Here is a 12,275-nt window from a genome sequence, read left to right on the forward strand (position 1 = left end):
GTGGAGATGTTATCCACGCTTGGCCTGACCTGAGATTTGGGGTTCTGAGAAATGGGCAGGAAGGGGAGCTGAGAAGGACAAGACATCTGGGTCTGAGCATCACCCATGATGGTGGGTGTTCTGAAAAACTCTTCTCCAAGGTCAATAAGAGGGATTTGGGCTCCTCATTCTATTCTAATGGGAATAGTTTGGGGGTTGTTTTGGATAAACAAAACAAAGATATGAAAAAATTTACATTTAATTTAATTCAAAATGATCATTGAAAAAGCAAACCCCAAAGTATATTTGGCAATTCACACAGCCTTGTTTAACACTTCTGAGGTGCATCACAGTTACTCTCACAGGATCAGGCCTTGAGGGAATGCCAAGAAGAGAAATGCTTGAAAGCAGCATATGGAAATTGAACATGAAGTAAAAGCTTGAGTGGAGATAGGTGGGTTCAGGAGCTGTCTTCAGGAGAGGGAGCCAAGGCTATGCAGTGGGAAGTGAGCAGAAAATGGAAGTATGTAGAGACTGAAAGGTATTCAGCAGCATCACGTCAGCCTAATCCGTGCAGTCATCTCCTCCTGACGAGTGTATGCAGCACATCACAGAGCTGGGGCTGCTGTCAGGGCAAGGCACAGGCAGTGCACACCCCTGTGCATGTCAGGGACAGCAGCCACACCACGGCAGAGGCACACGTGGGGACAAGCCACTCAGCAGAACGCTACAGAAGATGGAAGTGCATTCAAGAAGGGCTGGTGCTTCTGTGCTAAAACTGACCAGTTGTCCATAATTAAAAATGTTTCCAAGTTCACTTGAATTTTTTTTGCCAGGATCACAAAGCTGTTCTAATCTCCACTGGTATTTGAGCTTGAATAAAATGTCTGCTAACATCTGCCAGGGTATCTTTTTTTCCTACTCCCACCCTTACAGGAAGCTTGGTTCATCTCAAAGAATTTAAGTTCTGGAAGGCTCCAAGCCTCAGAGGAAGAGATTTGGGGCACAGTAGAACTTCTCCTGCAAGCTCTTGGTATCCCATGGAGACCCAGTACCTGTCTGATCCAAATTTCCCTAGACCTTGTGCTGTCTTCCTGATGTGCCAGGGTGTCAGTGAGGTTTGAGCTCTGTCAGGGATCCAAGTGGCAGCTGCTTTACCTGTGTGCAATGAGCTACTAAGAAAGGACAGACCACACTTAAGACCAAAAAATGGTTTGTGTTTTTGCATCTTTGAGCTCTTGATTTTTCCCCCCACAAGTTAAACATTTTCCAGGAAGGCTGCCCTACTCATGTCTCTCCCCCTTTAAAATTGGTGCTGATTATGGCAAACAGTCTATCCAGTTCTGCAAATCTTCAAACATTTACCTCCCCCTTCCCAAAATTTCAGTTGGACTTGCAATACTTTTTTATCCCAAATCATCTCAACTCTATGAGGGCTGCTGTACACATTTAAAATTTCACCTTGCCTCACTGGATTTTTTTTAACTAAAATTTGTTTTTATTACCTGACATCCTCCTCAGTTCAGAGCATTTGTTGTGACACAAGATGGGGTATGAGTAACTTAGGCATCATGGACTTGTTAAAGCCTTTTTGCTTTCCTGCAGATGGGAGTTAATTGTCATCCCTGTTGGGTTACATCTCCTGGCAGCCTTTGTCTGTTGTGTTTCTTGCTCTCTGGATGCTGGTGGATGGCTGTGGAGTGTAGTGTCACTCACCTACATGCTTATTCTTCAGTGGCAAGGGTTGAAGCCTGGAGAGGCCGTCACAGGCCTCCTTGGTGAAAGGGACAGCTGGAGTCACCACCACATCTGGGCTGCGGTTTCTTGACATTTTCCTGGACAGTGATTCCTCACTGCTTGTTGGGAGAGGGGGAAGACTGAGAGAGAGCACTTGATTGTTTGTATCCAGTATGGTTTTTGTGAGTAAATTGCCAGGATAGGCAATTGTCTCTTCATCCAAGTCCAAGGGATATCTGAGTCCAAGACAGCTGATGACATTATATTGGGCATTCATTTTAGAACTGCTGAGCCCACAGAAATCAATAGTTTTCCATTATCAGGTCCGGCTGGGTCACTAGTCTGTCAATGAGCTGTTACAATTGCTGTACAAGGGTGAACCTGACCAGTCAATTGCTGCTGACAAAAGGAAAACACACTGACAGCCACTGGAATGAGCCAAAGCACAGGTTTGCACTTCAGTTTACCACCTGAGAAGGCTGGCACTGGGGCCTTTTCCCCCTCCCTGCCCAGGGAATTCAGGTTTGTTTCTGTAGTCCCAAACACCAGAGAACTCACTAAGTGGAGGTGAAGGTACCACCTTCCTCAGCACTGTTTTTCCAACCAGAAAAAAGGGACTGCTGCTGCCGGCAATGCCAGAGGAGCCTTCTGCCTAGTGACCACTGTTAGGGCATGTGGGCTCAGGGCTTCTGGCCCACGGCAGGTGCCTGTGCTACAGTGGGCAGGAATGCAGATGACAGGGTTAACTCAACTTCTTCTCTGTGTTTTAGCACTGACTTCCTATCAAATTTGAGAGCAGAGCAAAAATAAATATTTGGAAATTATCCCAATATTATGATTTTTAATTTTCAACTTTATTAACTTCTTTCAAGTGTTAAATCCTGACCGTTTTATTTATGCCTCCGGTCGTCTGTTTGATTCTCACAGAAGTCAATATTCACTTGTGCTCCATCATCAAACAAAAAACTGGTAATCAACTTTATCACTGGAAGCCAACTAGCTGGGTTTTAAAAAATACACTACCCAAAAGAAAGATCATTTGCTTTAAATGAGAGGAGAGGGAAGTCTTTTTAACAGAGAAGAGCAAACCTTCCTTTACTGGTAATTAGAAGCACCAGTTTTATATGACTTGCAGCATTTGGTAGCTCAAGCCGCGTCAGATCTCTTACAGCATTAATTAAAAAGAATTTATGTTTTTTTAATAAAATGCTTCATGTTTTAGCCCCTTTTCGTCCTCCTTCCAAATGTGATTACGGGGGCTGAAGGGAATTCAGGTTAATATGTTGACACACTTAACAATGCGGGGTCATGTAGCGCAATCCGCTCGGCTGGTTCGGCCCCTGACAGGTCCCATCAGCCGCTGCCCTAAAGGCAGAGGCGAGGGGAGGATTTTAATTACCGCGCTGTGCGCGAGTTTGCCAGCATTAAATTGAGACATAATTAGGCCCCCGAATTTTAATAATTGTCCTAGCTAATTGGGCAGACAAGTACGCTCTGCAGCGTGGCGTGATTAGATAATTAGTGTTTCCAAATGACAAAATTGGGCTCTTGATTGCAGATTCCAGATGCGGGGGAGGGAGCGGGCGGCTCCCTGCGCGGCAAATCGAGCGGAGCCGAGGGAGGCGAGCGGGCCGGGCGAGTTGGGCCGTGCCGGGCGGGGATCCCGGCGGGGAACGGGGACAGAGCGGGGACAGCAGCGCGGCATTGGCACCTCCCGGGCGCCCGATGTGCGTGTACCCCACGGCGCGGCGAGAGGCGACTGACCTGGCGGCGCAGATTGATCGCCACAGGCCGGGGACCGTGCGGCACGAGTGGCGGCCAGGGGCAGGACACCGGAGGCGGCGGGACGGACCCGCCTCGGAACCGGCACCGGCACCGGCGCCTCTCCCCGCGGCCGGCAGGGGGCGCCGCTCCCGCGCGGCGGCGGCTCCGCTCCCGTCGGTGCCCGCGCGTCCCTCGGCGGGTCCGCTGCACCGGGAGCACCGGGATGAGTACCGGGATGAGCACCGTGAGTACCGGGATACCGACACCCACACCGCACCCGGCCCCGCACCGCCCCGCCCGGCACGGCACGGCCCGCCAGCTCCCTGTCCCCTCGCTAGCCAGCTAGATTCATTATCCCTATCAAACACAGCTGAATCTATCTGCCGAGCGGGAGCGGGGCCCGGATGGCCGCGCACACCACCCCGGCAGCCACGGCGCGGTATCGCCGGCGATGCTCGCAGATGCGGCCCTGCTGCTAACGATACCTGCGGGCTGCAGTTCCCGCGCGGAAATAAAAAAATTCCCATTAAAAATTGTAATGATACAACCGAGCGGATTGGTAATTTTATTTTTAAGAAATGACAAGGCAGTACGCAGAGGCGCTGGGGTAAATCCGCAGGTGAGTGCCGGGCGGCGGTGCCCTGTAGCGTCCCGCCCCGAGCCGCAGGTGAGCGGCACCGCGGGCAGCTCCGGCCGCTCCCCGGGGCGAGGGAACCCCCCCGACTGCACACCCTGCCGGACCGAGACTTGTGCTTGTTATCATTCTCCTTATTTTCTCTGCAAAGAAGCGAGCGTTTTCATGCGGCAATGTAAAGTTGGCTCGCTAATAACCGAAAGTTAAAATGCAAACGCTTCACTAGGAAGCATTTCACGCAGCTGGTGCAAAATCGCAAGGTTTTTGGCTTTTACTGTTTATCTACGGGAAAGGAAAAACAGTTTAATGATGGTTTTTTTCGTGTTTGCTGTTGTCAAGATACAGATGCTTTTCCTACATCAATGATTTTTCACTACAGCCTAAGGGCTTCTTGAATTTAAAGGTCTAGTTATTTTTGCTAATATACCAAGATTTTAATTCCTGACTATTTAATAAATCAACTCCAGATGAATTGTGCAGTATTTATATACTTACTTTAAGAGGTACATTCTGGCTCAGTAGATTGCTGTCTCACCATTTCAATGCTTCAAAGCCATGGTGCTGGGAATTGTCAGCTCTGAAGACAAGGTTAGCTCACAGAAGCTGGATGTGTTGTGTAAAATGCTGATTTATAAAAGTGTTACAATCTGTAATCTTACAGGTAGAATTGCATGCATTATATGATCAGAGATATATAGAGGATTAATGTGCCAGTGCTTATTTTAAAGCATCCTGTTGTCTCTAAAGGTGAGGGTGCCAGAGATGTATGGGAGCAGAAGCCAGAAGATGCATCTTCCAACCCACCCCAGCCTGGAGAAGCTGTGGCAAAGCCATCCTGTACCCCGATACCCAGCCCTCACTGCAGCCTTGCTGGGAGTGGTAAGCACCCTGCCCTGCCCTGCCCGTGGTGAAAAACATCTCCTGCCAGCCAAATAGATGCCTGCTCATTTTAAAAAATCATTCCTGACTTAGACGGGCTCTTGACCAGCAGGTGACACATCCTCGGGCCTTTGAGCCTCCAAGGGTGTTGCTTTCCCCTAAGCAGTTGCCCTCTGAGAAGCTTCAGTAGCTCTGTGCCCAAGGGGCTCTGGAGGCCTGGGGGGTGTGTGCTCCTGCAGGCTCTGTTTTTAAACTCTCCCAGCCTGCAGGCAGGCTTTGCTATCCATAGGTAGGCTTGTGGTGCTCATATCAAGGTCACATCCAGCTCCAAGCTTGTGGTTAATCAAGCCCACTTGGTGAAGTTGAAACTTTAATCAGTGCCTGATGAAGCCTTGGATATATCTGTGGTATATCAAATTTTATTCAAATCTGTAGCAGTCCTCAGAGGCTAGACGGGTTGGAACTAACTACAGAGGGTAGTTCCTGCCCTGATCCTGAGAGAAATGCACCACAGTACAACCAGAGAAGCACAGCAGCCTGTACTGGCGTGTGGCCATTTCACAGCCAAGGTGAGCTCCTATTCCCAGCACGCTCTCGTACTGTTTTCTAACCAGATTACAGTTTGGGCATGCATTATTTAGCAAATCTTGCCAGAACTTTTCGTCTCCTTGGTGAGAAGGCTGGGACTCTTCCTTCAAGGACACTATCAGATAATTGTGATACAGTGGCAAGATGACGGGAGCTGAAGGCCACTCAAATGTGGCACTGAGTGGCACTGTGAGTTTGTACTATTTCTTGCAGGAGACGTGCTCCACCCATGCTTCATGCCCTGCCCGGCCTGCTGCTTCATCTACAGGTGTAGAAGAAGGGTGGGATTTTTTTGATTAAGATATCACTGTCTTGGGACCGGGCTATTTTAGGAAGTTTCCTTCCAATTCCAAGTTAATACAGCTGTTCTAATGAGTTGAAGTACAGAAAATGGTATCCCCGTCCTGCCTGATGTCTTCTTGGTCAAGCCTAGGCTGTATTTATTGCTTCTCAAATGGTAGATAGCGGGGTTAGCCGGGTTTCAAAATCTGTCCTGGGGGTGACAATGCTCACTGTCCATGATGGAATTGGCAAGAAGAGTTGAAGTTACTTTCTTTGTGAGTAATATGGTAATTTTTTTTCTGAGTTTCCAATTCGATTAAAACAGTTTTGTGGGTTTCTTTTTAAAATAAATTTAATGGTGCTTAAAACATTTAAAGTAAAATTAGATGTATAGGGTATTTTAGTGTTCTAATTGAACCTTCTCCAGTTGATGGTGTTTAGTATAATCTCCTTATGGTGCAGGTAGATCTAGAAGTAGGAAAGCATTTTAAACTAGTAGAAGGGTTTTCACACTCGCTTCCTCAATGAGGCGCCGTCTTGCTTATTCCTCTGGTCTTAAACATGACTGTAAACCTGGTTCTGTCCGGAGTCTCCATATGCACCACTGCTGGAAAACACATCCCCCCGGCCAGAGGAGCTGCGGGCTTGTCGGCAGCTCTAGGCCTTGCGGGGGCACATCTGCAATCCGTGTCCAGCGCTTTCGGCCTGTCTCCCAGCCTGGGGAGCCCCCCTAGACCGGCCAAAGCCATTTCCGAGCCCCTGCGGCCGAGGAGCGCTCCCAGCCCGGCGCCGCCGGCAGCGCTCACGGGAGGCTCCAAAGGAGCGGCCGGAGGAGGCGGACAAAGCACCGCCAGCGCCGGGCACCCAGCGCCGCGCTCCGCCGGCGACTTTTGAGGCACTTAAAGGCTAAACAAGTGACAGGGCAATCATCTCCTCGGCTGTGGATGGGAGGGTGGAATCATGCTAACAGCTCCTGTATCTGTATCTTTAATTGCGACCTGGCTGCATGTTCCTGTTGAGGAAGGATGCAGATCACAAGCGAATCTATAAAAACGCAGTTGACAAGCCCGGGAAAGGGATAACTGACAGATGAAACGAGAGTCAGCGCGGAGCTAACTGGCAAACGCATCGGTACAAAGTCAGATAGCTTCTGAGAGGAGGAGTAGTTTGTTTTATTCCGGTGCTCCAGAGTTTTGTCTCCTATCGGTGTGATAGGGTACTGAGGAGCTAATGTGCCCTGTTTAGGATACAGACATGCAGATTAGATGAGACTTCAGACACCGTGTTTCAATCAAGATTTAGGACAACCAGAGGAATAAACCGGCTTTCCCCACCGAGGAAAGCATGGAATTTTCTTTTAATGTTTTAAGGGGATTAAAACTTGTTTAAATACAACTGTTGTGCGTACGGATTCAGTGAGCTGTCGGGAGCTGGGGCCCGGAGCTCAAGGCCACCGTTGTGCGAGGCTGGGGCGCCGGGAGAGTATCAGCCCGGCTCCCGTTTTCTTCACTTTTGTGTTACTTTAAGTTCTCAATGAGGCTCGTGTAATTACGAGGCGTTTAACTTTTTGCTAGGCTCTTTCATTATGGCTTTTCATTTGCACCTCGCTTTTAAGAGAAGTAATAACATTCACAGTCAGGGGCAAATCCTGTTAATGAACAAATTAAAGTTCAAACAGTTATTCAAGTTCACAGCCCCGCTCGCTGCTCCTTTAATAAGAGTTATACATGTTACTTTCTCTCGGGATCACTCCCCCTTTTATTACTTTTTAAGCTTTTCATAAGCACTAGCGGGCTATACGGGCAACTCCCAGCCTCTAAAGAGCCCACAAATCCTGAATGGAGCCCTAATCCGACCTTAATTTGGCAACTTTTGTAAAAAACATAAAAGATCGGGTGCCACCCTTGTGCGCTCAGATTAAAATGTCGCAGGGAACAAACCGGGGGAAGGCCCTTTCTATCCCGCACCCACCTATTCGTGTTGGTTCCCTCCCCTCAGGAGCTGTGCAAAAAGCCTCATGGGTACCGGGAGAGAAATTAAAATCGATACCCTGGGAATTTCCACTCCCTGCCGCGATAGTTCTGCCCAGCTCTGCTGGGCGTGGGCTGCCGGGGTTGCCGGTGCCCCAGCCCGTCCGGCTGCCTCCCTCAGGTGCCAGCAACGTGAAGTTAAAAAAAAAGATAAATCCTTGCGCTGTTCCTCTCTTCCCGCCCCCTGCCCCCGGCCCCTCTTCTCTTTCCTCAAACCTGTCTCACTCACCTCGGTATGTGCGTAATACGAATGTGAATTCCCCTGTCGGGGCTGCCCGGGCCCAGGGCACCGCGGCTCCCAGCGGGACCGGGCGGGAGCCGGGCCGGGGCCAGGGTCCGACACAGCCCGGCGAGTTTGACACTGGTGCAAGGCAGCGTCGGTGCAAAAGCGCTGTCTAAGTACAAATAGAGGAGATCACACTCCCCATTATCTACCTCCTGGCGAGTGTTTGATTTGTGACATCAAAAGCTTATCAAGCTCACCAAAAAAAAAAAAAAAAAAAAAAAAAAAAAGGGGGAAAAAAAAGTAGCTCTTCATGGAGGGAGATCCCTGCGGTTTGGGTGATGCAGGGGAGGGAGAAGGGGCCGGCGTTGTCAAAAGGCCGCCGGTGCCAGGGAGGCGATCCGCGCCCTGGCCGTGTCCCGCGGGGTCGGTGCGGGGCTGGTGCGGGGCCGCGGTGCGGGCGCTGCCGCGGGCGCGCAGAGCAGCGGGCGGGAGAGCTGGCCCCGGCGGACGGCTGGAGGGAGGCCCTGATTCCTCGCAGCCATCCACACAGAAGTGGTTTGATATAATCACCATGACAACTGCCGCCTATAAGCATACAAATAATAGAGATGAAATAGACAAAAGATTAGCATGCCATGAAAAGTACAATAAGTTTCTTATTTAGCATTTAGATAACTGTCTTTCCTTCGGAGCAGGCTTCAAAGTTGAACCCAGTTTAGACCAAGAGGATTAATTCTTTCTCCCGCATGCTTCATTGAATCTCTCATTACCAAACTTTGTCTGTATTGATGTAAGATTTGATTGAAGATTAGAGCATTTAGCAAATCTTGCTTTTCTGCATGTATCAGGCCTTTTCAAGCGCAGACCGCGCTGCCCAGTGGTCAATACCCTTACTTTTATCCAGTGTCTGCTTCATTTAAACTTAATCAACTCCCTCAATGAACTGGAACAGGGAAACGTCCCTGAGGTAAGAATGTTGTGCTTTTCTTAGATAATTCTTCGCTCCCTCTCCCAGTCCGCTGGCGTTAAACCTAAAATTGCTCTCTGATGAACTTAATCAATATGATAATGACAATTGGCGCTGAATGGCTCGGCCTGTGCTCAGCACGGAAAAGGTAGACGGCTGTGCCCATTGCCCAAAAGCAACTTCTCCTTTCTCGCCTCTCCTTTTGTGTTCACTTCTCCCACCTTTCTTTCTCTGTCTCCCCCTCTTCCCCCCTCCGTGACACCGACTGCTGTTCACGCTGGAGAATGATGCTTCTTTGTGCGGCAGGAGGACTCGTATGTCACCGCCCGGAGGAGCGGAGCGGAGCGATTGGCCGGGTGAATTATCTGCCTTGTTGCAGTGAATTATTTGCGCTGTTTCCTTTCCCAGTCAACAAGTTTCTGAGGTATGGCGCAGATCAATCAAAGCTGACAGAGCGCATGTGAAGCTTTTACTGTGTAAATCTGGACCTCTTGTCCCGGCTTCGTTGGCACTGGCATCTGTATATCATTTTTATACTGCTACCAGTAGAGCAATTTCAAAAGTATTTGCAAGGAAAATGGATGTCCCCATCTGTTCCTGGAATCATAAATGTGCCACTTTCGGAGGGTTTTCACTGGTAATCATATCTTTAATGATGAACAAACTTGTGATATATACCTTTCCATAAAATGGGGTTTTCTTCACTTTATTGTGATTGGCTGGGATAAATAGCTTTTCCATATGTTAGGAAGATAAAACATAAGATTACCAGACCTCGTTTCTTTGATCATAAACAAAAGAAACAATTCGCTCCAAACACTCTTTAAACAGAAACAACTGCAGAATTAAATTGTATTAATAACCTATCGACGGGTCAGGAGGTAAACAACAGTCTCCATAGAAAAGACAGCTGGTTTAAAATACGAATAGTCGGTCCTTCTCGCTATTTGGGTGACCTTAATGCAGACGTGGATTTTAAATGATTGCTAATTTACTTTTTTTTTTTTTTTTAATGTGCCTTGTTTTTATATCTTTCTTTTTTCTCTAGCTTGACTTTGAATTTCCGTAAGTGCCAGAGCGAGGATACAGTGCTGGGTTGTGCATTGCCGCGCGCTATATTTAGAAAGCGGCTGGAAGAAAAAAATGTCCTCAGAAATCCGGACTGTTTTGTTGTGAATGTCCCTGCAGTCCCGGCACTGTAAACGTAAACGCTCTGCAGACGCGTCAGCGCTACCTGGGCGCGCTGGGTGAGCTCGGGCAGGCACTGCCGACCCCACGGCGCTCCCCCAGCCGGAGCAGAGTCCTGGCAGCGGGAGCGGCCGTGGGCAGCGCTGCCCGCCCACCCTGGGTCCAGCCCCACTCTCCGCCCGCGGGAACCGGCAGGTCGCCCCCATTTCCCGTGCCCAGCGCAGATTCACTGCCCGTGTCGGTGGGACGAGCCGGGTGGCACCGACAGTGCTGCCCCCGCCTTGGAGCAGCAGCAGCAGCGCCCTTAGACTCGCTGCCCGCTCCCTGCGAGGGGTGAGGGTCGGTGCTGAACGAGGGTCGGGGCTTGGCCCTGCGGGGATGGGGACAGGCTTCCCGGGCAGAGCGTGCCGAGGGGCCATCCCCGCCCCGCTGCCATTCGGGGAGCCCCAGCGGCACCGGAACAGCGGCGGGGTTCGCTCTGCTCTGCTCCGCGCCTTGGGAACCCCCCAGCTGCACAGGTTCCCAGAGCCCCTGAGCTGTGCCCGCTGCCCGGACGGCACAGGGGCGATGGCCCCCAGACTCCGAGCCCCTCGTCCCGGGCCGTGCTGCTCGGTGGCACGGGGGGCGGCTCCCGGCGGGGAGCAGGGCCAGCGGCAGCTCCAAGGGCGGCGCTTCCTTCCCGTCCCCCCACCCTGGCCCCGCGTTCCCGCGGCCAAGGGGGGATGAGCCGCTGTCGGCGGGCGGGAAAGGGAAGAAGTCGACGCCTCGTAAGGCCGGAAGAGATCATTAAATCACCTGCCTGAGCTCCCACATTACAGGGCCGTATTATTCCATCCAGTCCTAAGGCATTAAGCCGAATAATTTGTGTTCGAGTAAAATGTGCCGACAACAAAGTCTCGTGGTCCTGAGGGTTTCAAGAGATGGAGATGTTGCTCTTGTCCCGAAGAGTTTGTTGCGGCAGTTAACCCTTGGTTAAGGGATAAACTCATTTTCATGACACGTTGCCCTTGTCTAAATCACTCCTAATTGCCAGGCTTTTATTTTGGAACCTGCTAGTCCTGTTGTTGCAGCTCTGGCCACCTCGGCTTTCCCCTTCCTTTCACACAGGTGTGGTGCCTGGTGTTGGTCCAGATGAGGGCCTGGCCCCCCCTCGGGCTGCCTGGGGCCTCCTGAGGCAGCCAGCCCCTAAACCAGCCTGCCTGGCTGCGCCAAGGGAGAGTCCCTGCGCTTCCAGCTGGGTAGGCCAATGGGAAGTGGGACATACCCTTTAAAACCAGTGCATAAAAGGCCTGATCCTCTTCCTGTGCAATCATGGCCAACACGCCTTTCTAACCGAACCAGGCAAAGCCGGGAAGGACGAGGTGCCTTCTTGAGAAGCTCTGCTCTCTCTGCCGGGCAGGCAAAGCCTAAAGGTGCCTGCCTGGCTGCGGGTGGCTGGGGTGCTCTGGGCTTGGAGTATTCGTGGAAGAGGAGAATATTTTATCTGTTGATCACCTAGGGCTCAAAAGATTTTATTTCTCTAGTAAATGGTTGCTGCCCTCTGTCCTAGGGCAATGCTGTTGGCGGGCACACCGCAGCACGATGAAGCTTCAGAGGAGCAGGTCCCAAGCTGCTGGCGCCGGCCCGAGGTAAGGGAGATGAGCAGGAGCTGAGGAGCTGCTGCAGATCCCCGCCACAGCCCAGCCCCTCCGGCCCCTTTCCTGCTGCGGGGCATCCCGTGCGTTCTGGGTTCCACCGCCGGCCCGGGGACACGCCAGGGCTGCGGGTGTCTGTCCCTCATCGTCACCATCCCTGCTCTCCTGACACGAGATGTGGGCTGGGGACCGCGCTCCCTGCCCCTACCGCTGACCCTGAGGGGGCTGGCCCCATGACGCTGGTCCCCTGCAAGCGACGCGCCACCACATCTGAGCGCCAGGCAACTGGTTTTGTCACTTGCTTTAAGACGCATCCTGCCTGGTCTCTCTTGTTTCATTACCCGAAATCCCAGAGAAACCACCCGGC

General features: G+C 51.1%; 1 long non-coding RNA gene across 1 annotated transcript; it reads left to right on the plus strand.

The window, feature by feature from the left end:
- The first annotated feature begins 4,614 nt into the window (after positions 1–4,614).
- Positions 4,615–12,005, plus strand: LOC306806080. Its single transcript, XR_013775385.1, has 5 exons — positions 4,615–4,702; positions 4,862–4,993; positions 9,370–9,510; positions 10,135–10,290; positions 11,824–12,005. It is a non-coding gene; the product is annotated as an uncharacterized lncRNA (long non-coding RNA).
- Positions 12,006–12,275: the final 270 nt, after the last annotated feature.

The sequence above is a fragment of the Erithacus rubecula genome (genome assembly GCF_903797595.1).
Source record: "Erithacus rubecula genome assembly, chromosome: 10".
Classification (NCBI taxonomy): Eukaryota; Metazoa; Chordata; class Aves; order Passeriformes; family Muscicapidae; genus Erithacus; species Erithacus rubecula.